The sequence below is a fragment of the Sturnus vulgaris genome, chromosome W (assembly GCF_052056855.1).
Source record: "Sturnus vulgaris isolate bStuVul1 chromosome W, bStuVul1.hap1, whole genome shotgun sequence".
Lineage (NCBI taxonomy): Eukaryota > Metazoa > Chordata > Aves > Passeriformes > Sturnidae > Sturnus > Sturnus vulgaris.
This window is the reverse complement of record NC_142282.1, coordinates 17,594,269-17,615,973: the sequence shown is the minus strand read 5'-3', so window position 1 is coordinate 17,615,973 and position 21,705 is coordinate 17,594,269.

Genomic DNA, 21,705 nt, shown 5'->3' with positions numbered 1-21,705 from the left:
TGGGATGGGATGGAATCCCTGGGATGGGATAGCTGGGATGGGATGGTATCCCTGGAATGGGATGGGATGGGTTGGGATGGGATGGGATCCCTGGGATGGGATGGGATCCCTGGGATGGGAACAGATGAAATGGGATCCCCGGGATGGGATGGAATCCCTGGGATGGGATAGCTGGGATGGGATGGGATCCCTGGGATGGGGAGGGATTTCTGGGATGGGATAGCTGGGATGGGATGGGATCCATGGGATGGGATGGGTTGGGATGGGTTGGGAACCGTTTGATGGGATGTTATGGGATCCCTGGGATGAGATGGGATGGGATTGGATCCCTGGGATGGGATCCCTGGGATGGGATCCCTGGGATGGGATGGGACGGGATGGGATGGGATCTCTGGGATGGGATGGGATCCCTGGGACGGCATGGGATGGGATGGGATGGGATGGGATGGGATGGGATCCATGGGATGGGATGGGTTGGGATGGGATTGGATCCATGGGATGGGATGGGATCCCAGGGATGGGAACAGATGAAATGGGATCCCCGTGATGGGATGGAGTCCCTGGGATGGGATAGCTGGGATGGGATGGGATCCCTGGGATGGGATGGGATGGGATGGGAATGGGATAGGATGGGATGGGATGGGATGGGATGGGATGGGATGGGTTTGGATGGGATGGGATCCCTGGGATGGGATGGGATGGGATGGGATGGGATGGCATGGCATGGGATCCCTGGGATGAGATGGGCTGGGATGGGATCCCTGGGATGGGATGGGATGGGATGGGATGGGATGGGATGGGATGGGATGGGATGGGATGGGATGGGATGGGATGGGTTGGGATGGGATTGGTTGGGATGGGATCCCTGGGATGGGATGGGATCCCTGGGATGGGATGTGTTCACTGGGATGGGATGGAATCCCTGGAATGGGATGGGATGGGATTCCTGGGATGGGATGGGATGGGATGGGATGGGATGGAATGGGATGGGATGGGGTGGGATGGGATTGGATGGGATGGGATGCGATCCCTGGGATGGGATGGGATGGGATGGGATGGGATGGGATGGGATGGGATCCCTGGGATGGGATGGGATCCATGGGATGGGATGGGTTGGGATGGGATTGGATTGATGGGGTGGGATGGGATGGGATCCCAGGGATGGGAACAGATGAAATGGGATCCCTGGGATGGGATGGAATCCCTGGGATGGGATAGCTGGGATGGGATGGTATCCCTGGAATGGGATGGGATGGGTTGGGATGGGATGGGATCCCTGGGATGGGATGGGATCCCTGGGATGGGAACAGATGAAATGGGATCCCCGGGATGGGATGGAATCCCTGGGATGGGATAGCTGGGATGGGATGGGATCCCTGGGATGGGGAGGGATTTCTGGGATGGGATAGCTGGGATGGGATGGGATCCATGGGATGGGATGGGTTGGGATGGGTTGGGAACCGTTTGATGGGATCTTATGGGATCCCTGGGATGAGATGGGATGGGATTGGATCCCTGGGATGGGATCCCTGGGATGGGATCCCTGGGATGGGATGGGACGGGATGGGATGGGATCTCTGGGATGGGATGGGATCCCTGGGACGGCATGGGATGGGATGGGATGGGATGGGATGGGATGGGATCCATGGGATGGGATGGGTTGGGATGGGATTGGATCCATGGGATGGGATGGGATCCCAGGGATGGGAACAGATGAAATGGGATCCCCGTGATGGGATGGAGTCCCTGGGATGGGATAGCTGGGATGGGATGGGATCCCTGGGATGAGATGGGATGGGATGGAATGGAATTGGATCCCTGGGATGGGATGGGATCCCTGGGATGTTATCCCTGGGATGGGATGTGATCCCTGGGATGGGATGGGATGGCATGTGAAGGGATGGGAGGGGATGGGATCCCTGGGATTGGATCCCTGGGATGAGATGGAATACCTGGCATGAGATAGCAGGGATGATATGGGATGGGATGGGACGGGATGGGATGGGATGGGGTGGGATCCCTGGGATGGGATGGGATCCCTGGGATGGGATCCCTGGGATGGGATCCCTGGGATGGGATGTGTTGGGATGGGTTGGGAACCGTTTGATGGGATCTTATGGGATCCCTGGGATGAGATGGGATGGGATTGGATCCCTGGGATGGGATGAGATGGGATCCTAGGGATGGGATCCCTGCAATGTGATCCCTCGTATGGGATGGGATCCCTGGGATGGGATGGAATCCCTGGGATGGGATCCCGGTGATGGGATGGGATCCCTGGGATGGGATCCCTGGGATGGGATCCCTGGGATGGGATGGGATGGGATGGGATGGGATGGGAAGGGATGGGATGGGCTGGGAAGGGATTTGATGGGATCCCTGGGATGGGATGGGATCCCTGGGACGGCATGGGATGGGATGGGATGGGTTGGGATGGGATGGGATGGGATGGGATGGGATGGAATGGGATGGGATGGGGTGGGATGGGAGTGGATGGGATGGGATGCGATCCCTGGGATGGGATGGGATGGGATGGGATGGGATCCCTGGGATGGGATGGGATCCATGGGACGGCATGGGATGGGATGGGATGGGTTGGGATGGGATGCAATGGAATGGGATGGGATGGGGTGGGATGGGATTGGATGGGATGGGATGCGATCCCTGGGATGGGATGGGATGGGATGGGATCCCTGGGATGGGATGGGATGGGATGGGATGGGACGGGAAGGGATGGGATGGGCTGGGAAGGGATTTGATGGGATCCCTGGGATGGGATGGGATCCCTGGGACGGCATGGGATGGGATGGGATGGGTTGGGATGGGATGGGATGGGATGGGATGGAATGGGATGGGATGGGGTGGGATGGGATTGGATGGGATGGGATGCGATCCCTGGGATGGGATGGGATGGGATGGGATGGGATGGGATCCCTGGGATGGGATGGGATCCATGGGATGGGATGGGTTGGGATGGGATTGGATTGATGGGGTGGGATGGGATGGGATCCCAGGGATGGGAACAGATGAAATGGGATCCCTGGGATGGGATGGAATCCCTGGGATGGGATAGCTGGGATGGGATGGTATCCCTGGAATGGGATGGGATGGGTTGGGATGGGATGGGATCCCTGGGATGGGATGGGATCCCTGGGATGGGAACAGATGAAATGGGATCCCCGGGATGGGATGGAATCCCTGGGATGGGATAGCTGGGATGGGATGGGATCCCTGGGATGGGGAGGGATTTCTGGGATGGGATAGCTGGGATGGGATGGGATCCATGGGATGGGATGGGTTGGGATGGGTTGGGAACCGTTTGATGGGATCTTATGGGATCCCTGGGATGAGATGGGATGGGATTGGATCCCTGGGATGGGATCCCTGGGATGGGATCCCTGGGATGGGATGGGACGGGATGGGAGGGGATGGGATCCCTGGGATTGGATCCCTGGGATGAGATGGAATACCTGGCATGAGATAGCAGGGATGATATGGGATGGGATGGGACGGGATGGTATGGGATGGGATGGGATCCCTGGGATGGGATGGGATCCCTGGGATGGGATCCCTGGGATGGGATCCATGGGATGGGATGGGTTGGGATGGGTTGGGAACCGTTTGATGGTATCTTATGGGATCCCTGGGATGAGATGGGATGGGATTGGATCCCTGGGATGGGATGGGATGGGATCCTAGGGATGGGATCCCTGGAATGTGATCCCTCATATGGGATGGGATCCCTGGGATGGGATGGAATCCCTGGGATGGGATCCCGGGGATGGGATGGGATCCCTGGGATGGGATCCCTGGGATGGGATCCCTGGGACGGCATGGGATGGGATGGGATGGGTTGGGATGGGATGGGATGGGATGGAATGGGATGTGATGGGGTGGGATGGGATTGGATGGGATCCCTGGGATGCGATCCCTGGGATGGGATGGGATGATATGGGATGGGATGGGATGGGATGGGATGGGATCCCTGGGATGGGATGGGATCCCTGGGATGGGATGGGTTGGGATGGGATTGGATCCATGGGGTGGGATGGGATGGGATCCCAGGGATGGGAACAGATGAAATGGGATCCCTGGGATGGGATGGAATCCCTGGGATGGGATAGCTGGGATGGGATGGTATCCCTGGAATGGGATGGGATGGGTTGGGATGGGATGGGATCCCTGGGATGGGATGGGATGGCATGGCATGGGATCCCTGGGATGAGATGGGCTGTGATGGGATCCCTGGGATGGGATGGGATGGGATGGGAATGGGATAGGATGGGATGGGTTGGGATGGGATGGGATGGGATCCCTGGGATGGGATGGGATCCCTGGGATGGGATTAGTTGGTATGGGATCCCTGCTATGGGATGGGATGGGATGGCATGGGATGGGATGGGATCCCTGGGATGGGATGGGATCGCTGGGATGGGATGTGTTCACTGGGATGGGATGGAATCCCTGGAATGGGATGGGATGGGATTCCTGGGATGGGATGGGATGGGATCCCTGGAATGGGATTCCTGGGATGGGATGGGATCCCTGGGTTGGGATCGAATCCCTGGGATGGCATCCGTGAGATGGGATGGGATCTCTGACATGGGATACCTGGCATGGGATGTGATCCCTGGGATGAGATGGGATGGGATGGAATGGAATTGGATCCCTGGGATGGGATGGGATCCCTGGGATGTTATCCCTGGGATGGGATGTGATCCCTGGGATGGGATGGGATGGCATGTGAAGGGATGGGAGGGGATGGGATCCCTGGGATTGGATCCCTGGGATGAGATGGAATACCTGGCATGAGATAGCAGGGATGATATGGGATGGGATGGGACGGGATGGGATGGGATGGGGTGGGATCCCTGGGATGGGATGGGATCCCTGGGATGGGATCCCTGGGATGGGATCCCTGGGATGGGATCCCTGGGATGGGATGTGTTGGGATGGGTTGGGAACCGTTTGATGGGATCTTATGGGATCCCTGGGATGAGATGGGATGGGATTGGATCCCTGGGATGGGATGAGATGGGATCCTAGGGATGGGATCCCTGCAATGTGATCCCTCGTATGGGATGGGATCCCTGGGATGGGATGGAATCCCTGGGATGGGATCCCGGTGATGGGATGGGATCCCTGGGATGGGATCCCTGGGATGGGATCCCTGGGATGGGATGGGATGGGATGGGATGGGAAGGGATGGGATGGGCTGGGAAGGGATTTGATGGGATCCCTGGGATGGGATGGGATCCCTGGGACGGCATGGGATGGGATGGGATGGGTTGGGATGGGATGGGATGGGATGGGATGGAATGGGATGGGATGGGGTGGGATGGGATTGGATGGGATGGGATGCGATCCCTGGGATGGGATGGGATGGGATGGGATGGGATGGGATGGGATGGGATCCCTGGGATGGGATGGGATCCATGGGATGGGATGGGTTGGGATGGGATTGGATTGATGGGGTGGGATGGGATGGGATCCCAGGGATGGGAACAGATGAAATGGGATCCCTGGGATGGGATGGAATCCCTGGGATGGGATAGCTGGGATGGGATGGTATCCCTGGAATGGGATGGGATGGGTTGGGATGGGATGGGATCCCTGGGATGGGATGGGATCCCTGGGATGGGAACAGATGAAATGGGATCCCCGGGATGGGATGGAATCCCTGGGATGGGATAGCTGGGATGGGATGGGATCCCTGGGATGGGGAGGGATTTCTGGGATGGGATAGCTGGGATGGGATGGGATCCATGGGATGGGATGGGTTGGGATGGGTTGGGAACCGTTTGATGGGATCTTATGGGATCCCTGGGATGAGATGGGATGGGATTGGATCCCTGGGATGGGATGGGACGGGATGGGATGGGATCTCTGGGATGGGATGGGATCCCTGGGACGGCATGGGATGGGATGGGATGGGATGGGATGGGATGGGATCCATGGGATGGGATGGGTTGGGATGGGATTGGATCCATGGGATGGGATGGGATCCCAGGGATGGGAACAGATGAAATGGGATCCCCGTGATGGGATGGAGTCCCTGGGATGGGATAGCTGGGATGGGATGGGATCCCTGGGATGGGATGGGATGGGATGGGAATGGGATAGGATGGGATGGGATGGGATGGGATGGGATGGGATGGGTTTGGATGGGATGGGATCCCTGGGATGGGATGGGATGGGATGGGATGGGATGGGATGGCATGGCATGGGATCCCTGGGATGAGATGGGCTGGGATGGGATCCCTGGGATGGGATGGGATGGGATGGGATGGGATGGGATGGGATGGGATGGGATGGGATGGGATGGGTTGGGATGGGATTGGTTGGGATGGGATCCCTGGGATGGGATGGGATCCCTGGGATGGGATGTGTTCACTGGGATGGGATGGAATCCCTGGAATGGGATGGGATGGGATTCCTGGGATGGGATGGGATGGGATGGGATGGAATGGGATGGGATGGGGTGGGATGGGATTGGATGGGATGGGATGCGATCCCTGGGATGGGATGGGATGGGATGGGATGGGATGGGATGGGATCCCTGGGATGGGATGGGATCCATGGGATGGGATGGGTTGGGATGGGATTGGATTGATGGGGTGGGATGGGATGGGATCCCAGGGATGGGAACAGATGAAATGGGATCCCTGGGATGGGATGGAATCCCTGGGATGGGATAGCTGGGATGGGATGGTATCCCTGGAATGGGATGGGATGGGTTGGGATGGGATGGGATCCCTGGGATGGGATGGGATCCCTGGGATGGGAACAGATGAAATGGGATCCCCGGGATGGGATGGAATCCCTGGGATGGGATAGCTGGGATGGGATGGGATCCCTGGGATGGGGAGGGATTTCTGGGATGGGATAGCTGGGATGGGATGGGATCCATGGGATGGGATGGGTTGGGATGGGTTGGGAACCGTTTGATGGGATCTTATGGGATCCCTGGGATGAGATGGGATGGGATTGGATCCCTGGGATGGGATCCCTGGGATGGGATCCCTGGGATGGGATGGGACGGGATGGGATGGGATCTCTGGGATGGGATGGGATCCCTGGGACGGCATGGGATGGGATGGGATGGGATGGGATGGGATGGGATCCATGGGATGGGATGGGTTGGGATGGGATTGGATCCATGGGATGGGATGGGATCCCAGGGATGGGAACAGATGAAATGGGATCCCCGTGATGGGATGGAGTCCCTGGGATGGGATAGCTGGGATGGGATGGGATCCCTGGGATGGGATGGGATGGGATGGGAATGGGATAGGATGGGATGGGATGGGATGGGATGGGATGGGTTTGGATGGGATGGGATCCCTGGGATGGGATGGGATGGGATGGGATGGGATGGCATGGCATGGGATCCCTGGGATGAGATGGGCTGGGATGGGATCCCTGGGATGGGATGGGATGGGATGGGATGGGATGGGATGGGTTGGGATGGGATTGGTTGGGATGGGATCCCTGGGATGGGATGGGATCCCTGGGATGGGATGTGTTCACTGGGATGGGATGGAATCCCTGGAATGGGATGGGATGGGATTCCTGGGATGGGATGGGATGGGATGGGATCCCTGGAATGGGATTCCTGGGATGGAATCGGATCCCTGGGTTGGGATCGAATCCCTGGGATGGCATCCGTTAGATGGGATGGGATCTCTGTCATGGGATCCCTGGCATGGGATGGGATCTCTGTCATGGGATCCCTGGGATGGGATGTGATGGGATCCCTGTGATGTTATCCCTGGGATGGGATGGGTTCCCTGGGATGGGATGGGATCTCTGGGATGGGATGGGATGGGAGGGGATGGGATCCCTGGGATTGGATCCCTGGGATGAGATGGAATACCTGGCATGAGATAGCAGGGATGATATGGGATGGGATGGGACGGGATGGGATGGGATGGGATGGGATGGGATGGGATGGCATGGCATGGGATCCCTGGGATGAGATGGGCTTGGATGGGATCCCTGGGATGGGATGGGATGGGATGGGATGGGATGGGAATGGGATAGGATGGGATTGGTTGCGATGGGATGGGACGGGATGGGATGGGATCCCTGGGATGGGATGGGATCTCTGGGATGGGATGGTATCCCTGGGATGGGATTGGTTGGGATGAGATCCCTGGGATGGGATGGAATACCTGGCATGAGACAGCAGGGATGATTGGGATGGGATGGGATGGGATGTGTTGGGATGGGATGGGATGGGATGGGATCCCTGGGATGGGATACCTGGGATGGGTTCGGATGGGATTGGATGGGATGGGATGGGATCCCTGGGATGGGATGGGATCGCTGGGATGGGATGTGTTCACTGGGATGGGATGGAATCCCTGGAATGGGATGGGATGGGATTCCCGGGATAGGATGGGATGGGATCCCTGGAATGGGATACCTGGGATGGGATGGGATCCCTGGGTTGGGAACGAATCCCTGGGATGGCATCCGTGAGATGGGATGGGATCTCTGACATGGGATCCATGGAATGGGATACCTGGGATCGGTTCGGATGGGATTGGATGGGATGGGATGGGATCCCTGGGATGGGATCCCTGGGATGGGATGTGTTCACTGGGATGGGATGGAATCCCTGGAATGGGATGGGATGGGATTCCTGGGATGGGATGGCATGGGATCCCTGGGATGGGATACCTGGGATCGGTTCGGATGGGATTGGATGGGATGGGATGGGATCCCTGGGATGGGATGGGATCCCTGGGATGGGATGTGTTCACTGGGATGGGATGGAATCCCTGGAATGGGATGGGATTCCTGGGATGGGATGGGATGGGATCCCTGGAATGGGATACCTGGGATGGGATCCCTGGGTTGGGAACCAATCCCTGGGATGGCATCTGTGAGATGGGATGGGATCTCTGACATGGGATCCCTGGCATGGGATGTGATCCCTGGGATTAGATGGGATGGGATGGAATGGAATTGGATCCCTGGGATGGGATGGGATCCCTGCTATGTTATCCCTGGGATGGGATGGGATCCCTGGGATGGGATGGGATGGGAAGGGATGGGATGGGAGGGGATGGGATCCCTGGGATTGGATCCCTGGGATGAGATGGAATACCTGGCATGAGATAGCAGGGATGATATGGGATGGGATGGGACGGGATGGGATGGGATGGGATCCCTGGGATGGTATGGGATCCCTGGGATGGGATCCCTGGGATGGGATCCATGGGATGGGATGGGTTGGGATTGGTTGGGAACCGTTTGATGGGATCTTATGGGATCCCTGGGATGAGATGGGATGGGATTGGATCCCTGGGATGGAATGAGATGGGATCCTAGGGATGGGATCCCTGGAATGTGATCCCTCGTATGGGATGGGATCCCTGGGATGGGATGGAATCCCTGGGATGGGATCCCGGGGATGGGATGGGATCCCTGGGATGGGATTCCTGGGATGGGATCCCTGGGATGGGATGGGATGGGATGGGATGGGATGGGATGGGAAGGGATGGGAAGGGGTGGGATGGGCTGGGAAGGGATGGGATGGGATGGGATCCCTGGGATGGGATGGGATCCCTGGGACGGCATGGGATGGGATGGGATGGGATGGGATGGGATGGGATGGGATGGGATGGGATGGGATGGGATGGGATGGGATGGGATGCGATGGGATGGGATGGGATGGGATGGGATGGGATGGGATAAGGTGGGATGGGATTGGATGGGATGGGATGCGATCCCTGGGATGGGATGGGATCCCTGGGATGGGATGGGATCCATGGGATGGGATGGGTTTGGATGGGATTGGATCCTTGGGATGGGATGGGATGGGATCCCAGGGATGGGAACAGATGAAATGGGATCCCTGGGATGGGATGGAATCCCTGGGATGGGATAGCTGGGAACTGATGGTATCACTGGAATGGGATGGGATGGGATGGGTTGGGATGGGATGGGATCCCTGGGATGGGATGGAATCCCTGGGATGGGATAGCTGGGATGGGATCCCTGGGATGGGATGGGATCCCTGGGATGGGTTGGGATCACTGGGATGGGATGGGATGGGATGGGATGGGATGGGATGGGATGGGATGGGATGGAATTGGATGGGATGGGATGAGATAGGATGGGGTGGGATGGGATGGGATCCCTGGGATGGGATGGGATCCGTGGGATGGGATGGGATCCTTGGGATGGGATGGGATGGGATGGGATGGGATCCCTGGGATGGGATGGGATCCCTGGGATGGGATGGGATCTCTGGTATGGGTTGGGATCGCTGGGATTGGATCCCTGGGATGGGATGGGATCCCTGGGATGGGATGGGATCCCTGGAAAGGGAAGGGATAGGATTCCTGGGTTGGGAATGGATGGGATCCCTTGGATGGGACGGGGTGGGATAGGATACCTGGGATGGGAACAGATGGGATAGGATCCCTGGGATGGGATGGAATCCCTGGGATGGGATAGCTGGGATGGGATTGGATCCCTGGGATGGGATGGGATGGGATCCCTGGGATGGTATGCCTGGGATGGGATGGGATGGGATGGTATGGGATGGGATGGGTTTGGATGGGATGGGATCCCTGGGATAGGATGGCATGGGATGGCATGGCATGGCATCCCTGGGATGAGATGGGCTGGGATGGGATCCCTGGGATGGGATGGGATGGGATGGGATGGGATGGGATGGGATGGGAATGGGATGGGATAGGATGGGATGGGACGGGACAGGACGGGACGGGACGGGGTGGGTTGGGATGGTATGGGCTGGGTTGGGATGGGATTCCTGGGATGGGATGGGATGGGATGCGATGGGATGGGATTCCTGGGATGGGATGGGATCCCAGGTATGGGATGGGATCCCTGGGATGGGATCCCAGGGATGGGATGGGATGCCTGGCATGGGATGGGATGGGATGGGATGGGATGGGAATGGGATAGGATGGGATGGGATGGGATGGGATGTGTTTGGATGGGATGGGATCCCTGGGATGGGATGGGATGGCATCCCTGGGATGGGATTGCTTGGGATGGGATCCCTGGGATGGGATGGAATACCTGGCATGAGATAGCAGGGATGATATGGGATGGGATGGGATGGGATGGGATGGGATGGGATGGGATGGGATGGGATGGGATGGGATGGGATGGGATCCCTGCTATGGGATGGCATGGGATCCCTGCGCTGGGATGGGATCCCTGGGATGGGATACCTGGGATGGGATGGGATGGGAATGGGATAGGATGGGATGGGTTGGGATGGGATGGGATCCCTGGGATGGGATGTGTTCACTGGGATGGGATGGAATCCCTGGAATGGGATGGGATCCCTGAGATGGGATGTGTTCACTGGGATGGGATGGAATTCCTGGAATGGGATGGGATGGGATCCCTGGAATGGGATACCTGGGATGGGATGGGATCCCTGGGTTGGGAACGAATCCCTGGGATGGCATCCGTGAGATGGGATGGGATCTCTGACATGGGATCCCTGGCATGGGATGTGATCCCTGGGATTAGATGGGATGGGATGGAATGGAATTGGATCCCTGGGATGGGATGGGATCCCTGGGATGTTATCCCTGGGATGGGATGGGATCCCTGGGATGGGATGGAATCCCTGGCATGGGATAGTTGGGATGGGATGGTATCCCTGGAATGGGATGGGATGGGATGGGATGGGATGGGATGGGATAGGATGGGATGGGATGGGATGGGATGGGATGGGATGGGATGGGATGGGATGGGATGGGAGGGGATGGGATGCGATGGGATGGGATGGGATGCGATGGGATGGGATGCGATGGGATGGGATCCCTGGGATGGGATGGGATCCCAGGTATGGGATGGGATCCCTGGGATGGGATCCTTGGCATGGGATGTGTTCACTGGGATGGGATGGAATCCCTGGAATGGGATGGGATGGGATTCCTGGGATGGGATGGGATGGGATGGGATCCCTGGAATGGGATTCCTGGGATGGAATGGGATGGGATCCCTGGAATGGGATGTGTTCACTGGGATGGGATGGAATCCCTGGAATGGGATGGGATGGGATTCCTGGGATGGGATGGGATGGGATGGGATCCCTGGAATGGGATACCTGGAATCGGTTCGGATGGGATTGGATGGGATGGGATGGGATCCCTGGGATGGGATGGGATCCCTGGGATGGGATGTGTTCACTGGGATGGGATGGAATCCCTGGAATGGGATGGGATGGGATGGGATTCCTGGGATGGGATGGGATGGGATCCCTGGAATGGGATACCTGGGATGGGATGGGATCCCTGGGTTGGGAACGAATCCCTGGGATGGCATCTGTGAGATGGGATGGGATCTCTGACATGGGATCCCTGGCATGGGATGTGATCCCTGGAATTAGATGGGATGGGATGGAATGGAATTGGATCCCTGGGATGGGATGGGATCCCTGGGATGTTATCACTGGGATGGGATGGGATCCCAGGGATGGGATGGGATGGGAAGGGATGGGATGGGAGGAGATGGGATCCCTGGGATTGGATCCCTGGGATGAGATGGAATACCTGGCATGAGATAGCAGGGATGATATGGGATGGGATGGGACGGGATGGGATGGGATGGGATGGGATCCATGGGATGGGATGGGTTGGGATGGGATTGGATCTTTGGGATGGGATGGGATGGGATGGGATCCCAGGGATGGGAACAGATGAAATGGGATCCCTCGGATGGGATGGAATCCCTGGGATGGGATAGCTGGGAAGGGATGGTATCCCTGGAATGGGATGGGATGGAATGGGTTGGGATGGGATGGGATCCCTGGGATGGGATGGGATGGGATCCCTGGGATGGGAACAGATGAAATGGGATCCCCGGGATGGGATGGAATCCCTGGGATGGGATAGCTGGGATGGGATGGGATCCCTGGGATGGGATGGGATGGCATGGCATGGGATCCCTGGGATGAGATGGGCTGGGATGGGATCCCTGGGATGGGATGGGATGGGAATGGGATAGGATGGGATTGGTTGCGATGGGATGGGACGGGATGGGATGGGATCCCTGGGATGGGATGGGATCTCTGGGATGGGATGGTATCCCTGGGATGGGATTGGTTGGGATGGGATCCCTGGGATGGGATGGAATACCTGGCATGAGATAGCAGGGATGATTGGGATGGGATGGGATGGGATGGGATGGGATGGGATGGGATGGGATGGGATGGGATGGGTTGGGATGGGATGGGATCCCTGCTATGGGATGGGATGGGATGGGATCCCTGCGCTGGGATGGGATGGGATCCCTGGGATGGGATACCTGGGATGGGTTCGGATGGGATTGGATGGGATGGCATGGGATCCCTGGGATGGGATGTGTTCACTGGGATGGGATGGAATCCCTGGAATGGGATGGGATGGGATTCCTGGGATGGGATGGGATGGGATCCCTGGAATGGGATACCTGGGATGGGATGGGATCCCTGGGTTGGGAACGAATCCCTGGGATGGCATCCGCGAGATGGGATGGGATCTGTGACATGGGATCCATGGAATGGGATACCTGGGATCGGTTCGGATGGGATTGGATGGGATGGGATCCCTGGGATGGGATGTGTTCACTGGGATGGGATGGAATCCCTGGAATGGGATGGGATGGGATTCCTGGGATGGGATGGGATGGGATCCCTGGAATGGGATACCTGGAATCGGTTCGGATGGGATTGGATGGGATGGGATGGGATCCCTGGGATGGGATGGGATCCCTGGGATGGGATGTGTTCACTGGGATGGGATGGAATCCCTGGAATGGGATGGGCTTGGATGGGATTCTTGGGATGGGATGGGATGGGATCCCTGGAATGGGATACCTGGGATGGGATGGGATCCCTGGGTTGGGAACGAATCCCTGGGATGGCATCTGTGAGATGGGATGGGATCTCTGACATGGGATCCCTGGCATTGGATGTGGTCCCTGGGATTAGATGGGATGGGATGGAATGGAATTGGATCCCTGGGATGGGATGGGATCCCTGGGATGTTATCCCTGGGATGGGATCCCTGGGATGGGATGGGATGGGATGGGATGGGAAGGGATGGGATGGGAGGAGATGGGATCCATGGGATTGGATCCCTGGGATGAGATGGAATACCTGGCATGAGATAGCAGGGATGATATGGGATGGGATGGGACGGGATGGGATGGGATGGGATGGGATGGGATGGGATGGGATGGGATCCATGGGATGGGATGGGTTGGGATGGGATTGGATCCTTGGGATGGGATGGGATGGGATCCCAGGGATGGGAACAGATGAAATGGGATCCCTCGGATGGGATGGAATCCCTGGGATGGGATAGCTGGCAAGGGATGGTATCCCTGGAATGGGATGGGATGGAATGGGTTGGGATGGGATGGGATCCCTGGGATGGGATGGGATGGGATGGGATCCCTGGGATGGGAACAGATGAAATGGGATCCCCGGGATGGGATGGAATCCCTGGGATGGGATAGCTGGGATGGGATGGGATCCCTGGGATGGGATCCCTGGGATGGGATCTCTGGTATGGGTTGGGATCGCTGGGATTGGATCCCTGGGATGGGATGGGATCCCTGGGATGGGATGGGATCCCTGGGATGGGATGGGATGGCATGGCATGGCATCGCTGGGATGAGATGGGCTGGGATGGGATCCCTGGGATGGGATGGGATGGGATGGGATGGCATGGCATGGGATCCCTGGGATGAGATGGGCTGGGATGGGATCCCTGGGATGGGATGGGATGGGAATGGGATAGGATGGGATGGGTTGGGATGGGATGGGATGGGATGGGATCCCTGGGATGGGATTGGTTGGGATGGGATCCCTGGGATGGGATGGAATCCCTGGAATGGGATGGGATGGGATGGGATTCCTGGGATGGGATGGGATGGGATCCCTGGAATGGGATACCTGGGATGGGATGGGATCCCTGGGTTGGGAACGAATCCCTGGGATGGCATCTGTGAGATGGGATGTGATCTCTGACATGGGATCCCTGGCATGGGATGTGATCCCTGGGATTAGATGGGATGGGATGGAATGGAATTGGATCCCTGGGATGGGATGGGATCCCTGGGATGTTATCCCTGGGATGGGATGGGATCCCAGGGATGGGAACAGATGAAATGGGATCCCTCGGATGGGATGGAATCCCTGGGATGGGATAGCTGGGAAGGGATGGTATCCCTGGAATGGGATGGGATGGAATGGGTTGGGATGGGATGGGATCCCTGGGATGGGATGGGATGGGATCCCTGGGATGGGAACAGATGAAATGGGATCCCCGGGATGGGATGGAATCCCTGGGATGGGATACCTGGGATGGGATGGGATCCCTGGGATGGGATGGGATCCCTGGGATGGGATTAGTTGGTATGGGATCCCTGCTATGGGATGGGATGGGATGGCATGGGATGGGATGGGATCCCTGGGATGGGATGGGATCGCTGGGATGGGATGTGTTCACTGGGATGGGATGGAATCCCTGGAATGGGATGGGATGGGATTCCTGGGATGGGATGGGATGGGATCCCTGGAATGGGATTCCTGGGATGGGATGGGATCCCTGGGTTGGGATCGAATCCCTGGGATGGCATCCGTGAGATGGGATGGGATCTCTGACATGGGATACCTGGCATGGGATGTGATCCCTGGGATGAGATGGGATGGGATGGAATGGAATTGGATCCCTGGGATGGGATGGGATCCCTGGGATGTTATCCCTGGGATGGGATGTGATCCCTGGGATGGGATGGGATGGCATGTGAAGGGATGGGAGGGGATGGGATCCCTGGGATTGGATCCCTGGGATGAGATGGAATACCTGGCATGAGATAGCAGGGATGATATGGGATGGGATGGGACGGGATGGGATGGGATGGGGTGGGATCCCTGGGATGGGATGGGATCCCTGGGATGGGATCCCTGGGATGGGATCCCTGGGATGGGATCCCTGGGATGGGATGTGTTGGGATGGGTTGGGAACCGTTTGATGGGATCTTATGGGATCCCTGGGATGAGATGGGATGGGATTGGATCCCTGGGATGGGATGAGATGGGATCCTAGGGATGGGATCCCTGCAATGTGATCCCTCGTATGGGATGGGATCCCTGGGATGGAATGGAATCCCTGGGATGGGATCCCGGTGATGGGATGGGATCCCTGGGATGGGATCCCTGGGATGGGATCCCTGGGATGGGATGGGATGGGATGGGATGGGAAGGGATGGGATGGGCTGGGAAGGGATTTGATGGGATCCCTGGGATGGGATGGGATCCCTGGGACGGCATGGGATGGGATGGGATGGGTTGGGATGGGATGGGATGGGATGGGATGGGATGGAATGGGATGGGATGGGGTGGGATGGGATTGGATGGGATGGGATGCGATCCCTGGGATGGGATGGGATGGGATGGGATGGGATGGGATGGGATCCCTGGGATGGGATGGGATCCATGGGACGGCATGGGATGGGATGGGATGGGTTGGGATGGGATGCAATGGAATGGGATGGGATGGGGTGGGATGGGATTGGATGGGATGGGATGCGATCCCTGGGATGGGATGGGATCCCTGGGATGGGATGGGATGGGATGGGATGGGACGGGAAGGGACGGGATGGGCTGGGAAGGGATTTGATGGGATCCCTGGGATGGGATGGGATCCCTGGGACGGCATGGGATGGGATGGGATGGGTTGGGATGGGATGGGATGGGATGGGATGGGATGGAATGGGATGGGATGGGGTGGGATGGGATTGGATGGGATGGGATGCGATCCCTGGGATGGGATGGGATGGGATGGGATGGGATGGGATGGGATGGGATGGGATGGGATCCCTGGGATGGGATGGGATCCATGGGATGGGATGGGTTGGGATGGGATTGGATTGATGGGGTGGGATGGGATGGGATCCCAGGGATGGGAACAGATGAAATGGGATCCCTGGGATGGGATGGAATCCCTGGGATGGGATAGCTGGGATGGGATGGTATCCCTGGAATGGGATGGGATGGGTTGGGATGGGATGGGATCCCTGGGATGGGATGGGATCCCTGGGATGGGAACAGATGAAATGGGATCCCCGGGATGGGATGGAATCCCTGGGATGGGATAGCTGGGATGGGATGGGATCCCTGGGATGGGGAGGGATTTCTGGGATGGGATAGCTGGGATGGGATGGGATCCATGGGATGGGATGGGTTGGGATGGGTTGGGAACCGTTTGATGGGATCTTATGGGATCCCTGGGATGAGATGGGATGGGATTGGATCCCTGGGATGGGATCCCTGGGATGGGATCCCTGGGATGGGATGGGACGGGATGGGATGGGATCTCTGGGATGGGATGGGATCCCTGGGACGGCATGGGATGGGATGGGATGGGATGGGATCCATGGGATGGGATGGGTTGGGATGGGATTGGATCCATGGGATGGGATGGGATGGGATCCCAGGGATGGGAACAGATGAAATGGGATCCCCGTGATGGGATGGAGTCCCTGGGATGGGATAGCTGGGATGGGATGGGATCCCTGGGATGGGATGGGATGGGATGGGAATGGGATAGGATGGGATGGGATGGGATGGGATGGGATGGGAAGGGATGGGTTTGGATGGGATGGGATCCCTGGGATGGGATGGGATGGGATGGCATGGCATGGGATCCCTGGGATGAGATGGGCTGGGATGGGATCCCTGGGATGGGATGGGATGGGATGGGATGGGATGGGATGGGATGGGATGGGATGGGATGGGATGGTATGGGATGGGATGGGATGGGTTGGGATGGGATTGGTTGGGATGGGATCCCTGGGATGGGATGGGATCCCTGGGATGGGATGTGTTCACTGGGATGGGATGGAATCCCTGGAATGGGATGGGATGGGATTCCTGGGATGGGATGGGATGGGATGGGATCCCTGGAATGGGATTCCTGGGATGGAATCGGATCCCTGGGTTGGGATCGAATCCCTGGGATGGCATCCGTTAGATGGGATGGGATCTCTGTCATGGGATCCCTGGCATGGGATGGGATCTCTGTCATGGGATCCCTGGGATGGGATGTGATGGGATCCCTGTGATGTTATCCCTGGGATGGGATGGGTTCCCTGGGATGGGATGGGATCTCTGGGATGGGATGGGATGGGATGGGAGGGGATGGGATCCCTGGGATTGGATCCCTGGGATGAGATGGAATACCTGGCATGAGATAGCAGGGATGATATGGGATGGGATGGGACGGGATGGGATGGGATGGGATGGGATGGGATGGGATGGGATGGCATGGCATGGGATCCCTGGGATGAGATGGGCTTGGATGGGATCCCTGGGATGGGATGGGATGGGATGGGATGGGAATGGGATAGGATGGGATTGGTTGCGATGGGATGGGACGGGATGGGATGGGATCCCTGGGATGGGATGGGATCTCTGGGATGGGATGGTATCCCTGGGATGGGATTGGTTGGGATGAGATCCCTGGGATGGGATGGAATACCTGGCATGAGACAGCAGGGATGATTGGGATGGGATGGGATGGGATGGGTTGGGATGGGATGGGATGGGATGGGATCCCTGGGATGGGATACCTGGGATGGGTTCGGATGGGATTGGATGGGATGGGATGGGATCCCTGGGATGGGATGGGATCGCTGGGATGGGATGTGTTCACTGGGATGGGATGGAATCCCTGGAATGGGATGGGATGGGATTCCCGGGATAGGATGGGATGGGATCCCTGGAATGGGATACCTGGGATGGGATGGGATCCCTGGGTTGGGAACGAATCCCTGGGATGGCATCCGTGAGATGGGATGGGATCTCTGACATGGGATCCATGGAATGGGATACCTGGGATCGGTTCGGATGGGATTGGATGGGATGGGATGGGATCCCTGGGATGGGATCCCTGGGATGGGATGTGTTCACTGGGATGGGATGGAATCCCTGGAATGGGATGGGATGGGATTCCTGGGATGGGATGGCATGGGATCCCTGGGATGGGATACCTGGGATCGGTTCGGATGGGATTGGATGGGATGGGATGGGATCCCTGGGATGGGATGGGATCCCTGGGATGGGATGTGTTCACTGGGATGGGATGGAATGCCTGGAATGGGATGGGATTCCTGGGATGGGATGGGATGGGATCCCTGGAATGGGATACCTGGGATGGGATCCCTGGGTTGGGAACCAATTCCTGGGATGGCATCTGTGAGATGGGATGGGATCTCTGACATGGGATCCCTGGCATGGGATGTGATCCCTGGGATTAGATGGGATGGGATGGAATGGAATTGGATCCCTGGGATGGGATGGGATCCCTGGGATGTTATCCCTGGGATGGGATGGGATCCCTGGGATGGGATGGGATGGGAAGGGATGGGATGGGAGGGGATGGGATCCCTGGGATTGGATCCCTGGGATGAGATGGAATACCTGGCATGAGATAGCAGGGATGATATGGGATGGGATGGGACGGGATGGGATGGGATGGGATCCCTGGGATGGTATGGGATCCCTGGGATGGGATCCCTGGGATGGGATCCATGGGATGGGATGGGTTGGGATTGGTTGGGAACCGTTTGATGGGATCTTATGGGATCCCTGGGATGAGATGGGATGGGATTGGATCCCTGGGATGGAATGAGATGGGATCCTAGGGATGGGATCCCTGGAATGTGATCCCTCGTATGGGATGGGATCCCTGGGATGAGATGGAATCCCTGGGATGGGATCCCTGGGATGGGATTCCTGGGATGGGATCCCTGGGATGGGATGGGATGGGATGGGATGGGATGGGAAGGGATGGGAAGGGGTGGGATGGGCTGGGAAGGGATGGGATGGGATGGGATCCCTGGGATGGGATGGGATCCCTGGGACGGCATGGGATGGGATGGGATGGGATGGGATGGGATGGGATGGGATGGGATGGGATGGGATGGGATGCGATGGGATGGGATGGGATGGGATGGGATGGGATAAGGTGGGATGGGATTGGATGGGATGGGATGCGATCCCTGGGATGGGATGGGATCCCTGGGATGGGATGGGATCCATGGGATGGGATGGGTTTGGATGGGATTGGATCCTTGGGATGGGATGGGATGGGATCCCAGGGATGGGAACAGATGAAATGGGATCCCTGGGATGGGATGGAATCCCTGGGATGGGATAGCTGGGAACTGATGGTATCACTGGAATGGGATGGGATGGGATGGGTTGGGATGGGATGGGATCCCTGGGATGGGATGGAATCCCTGGGATGGGATAGCTGGGATGGGATCCCTGGGATGGGATGGGATCCCTGGGATGGGTTGGGATCACTGGGATGGGATGGGATGGGATGGGATGGGATGGGATGGGATGGGATGGGATGGGATGGGATGGGATTGGATGGGATGGGATGAGATAGGATGGGGTGGGATGGGATGGGATCCCTGGGATGGGATGGGATCCGTGGGATGGGATGGGATCCTTGGGATGGGATGGGATGGGATGGGATCCCTGGGATGGGATGGGATCCCTGGGATGGGATGGGATCTCTGGTATGGGTTGGGATCGCTGGGATTGGATCCCTGGGATGGGATGGGATCCCTGGGATGGGATGGGATCCCTGGAAAGGGAAGGGATGGGATTCCTGGGTTGGGAATGGATGGGATCCCTTGGATGGGACGGGGTGGGATAGGATACCTGGGATGGGAACAGATGGGATAGGATCCCTGGGATGGGATGGAATCCCTGGGATGGGATAGCTGGGATGGGATTGGATCCCTGGGATGGGATGGGATGGGATCCCTGGGATGGTATGCCTGGGATGGGATGGGATGGGATGGTATGGGATGGGATGGGTTTGGATGGGATGGGATCCCTGGGATAGGATGGCATGGGATGGCATGGCATGGCATCCCTGGGATGAGATGGGCTGGGATGGGATCCCTGGGATGGGATGGGATGGGATGGGATGGGATGGGAATGGGATGGGATAGGATGGGATGGGACGGGACCGGACGGGACGGGACGGGGTGGGTTGGGATGGTATGGGCTGGGTTGGGATGGGATTCCTGGGATGGGATGGGATGGGATGCGATGGGATGGGATCCCTGGGATGGGATGGGATCCCAGGTATGGGATGGGATCCCTGGGATGGGATCCCAGGGATGGGATGGGATGCCTGGCATGGGATGGGATGGGATGGGATGGGATGGGATGGGAATGGGATAGGATGGGATGGGATGGGATGGGATGTGTTTGGATGGGATGGGATCCCTGGGATGGGATGGAATACCTGGCATGAGATAGCAGGGATGATATGGGATGGGATGGGATGGGATGGGATGGGATGGGATGGGATGGGATGGGATCCCTGCTATGGGATGGCATGGGATCCCTGCGCTGGGATGGGATCCCTGGGATGGGATACCTGGGATGGGATGGGATGGGAATGGGATAGGATGGGATGGGTTGGGATGGGATGGGATCCCTGGGATGGGATGTGTTCACTGGGATGGGATGGAATCCCTGGAATGGGATGGGATCCCTGAGATGGGATGTGTTCACTGGGATGGGATGGAATTCCTGGAATGGGATGGGATGGGATCCCTGGAATGGGATACCTGGGATGGGATGGGATCCCTGGGTTGGGAACGAATCCCTGGGATGGCATCCGTGAGATG